A 908-nucleotide genomic window follows, 5' to 3' on the forward strand; every position below is an offset into this window, starting at 1 on the left:
TGTGGTCAGATTTATATTGAGGTCTTTAATCCATTTGGACTTGAGTTTTGTGCATGGTGATAGATATGGATTTATTTTCATTCTTCTACAGGTTGACATCCAGTTATAGCAGTACCATTTGTTAAAGATGCTTTCTGTCTTCCATTGTATAATTTTAGATTCTTTGTCAAAAATCATAGGTTCATAGGTGTGTGGATTCATATCCGGGTCTTCAATTAGATTCCATTGGTCAATGTCTCTATTTTTATGCCACTATCAAGTTGTTTTCATTACTGTAGCTTTATAATAGAGTGTGATGTCAGGGATGGTAATACCTCCAGAAGTTTCTTTATTGTTTAGAATTGTTCTGGATATCCTGAGTTTTTTGTTTTTCCATATAATGATGATTATCATTCTCTCAATGTCTGTGAAGAATTTTGATGAGATTTTGATGAGGATTGCATTGAATCTATAGATTGCTTTGGTAGGATTTCCATTTTTACTATGTTTATCCTACCAATCCAAGAACATGAGAGATCCTTCCATTTTCTGGTATCCTCTTCAATTTCTTTCTTCAATTCCTTAAAGTTCTTGTCAAATAGGTCTTTCCCTTCCTTGGTTAGTGTTACCCCAAGATACTTTCTGCTATTTGTGGCTATTGTGAAAGATGATGTTTCTCTGATTTTTCTCTCATCTTCTTTATCCTTTGTGTATAGGAGGGCTACTGATTTTTTTTTTAGTTGATCTTGTGTTCTGCCACATCACTAAAGGTATTTATCAGCTGTAGGAGTTTTCTGGTAGAGTTTTTGGAATCACTTATGTACACTATCATATCATCTGCAAATAACAAAAGTTTGACTTCTTCCTTTCCAATTCCCCTTGATCTCCTTATGTTGTCTTATTGCTATTACTAGGACTTCAAGCACTAT

This window comes from Microtus ochrogaster, chromosome X (assembly GCF_000317375.1).
Source record: "Microtus ochrogaster isolate Prairie Vole_2 chromosome X, MicOch1.0, whole genome shotgun sequence".
Taxonomy (NCBI): domain Eukaryota; kingdom Metazoa; phylum Chordata; class Mammalia; order Rodentia; family Cricetidae; genus Microtus; species Microtus ochrogaster.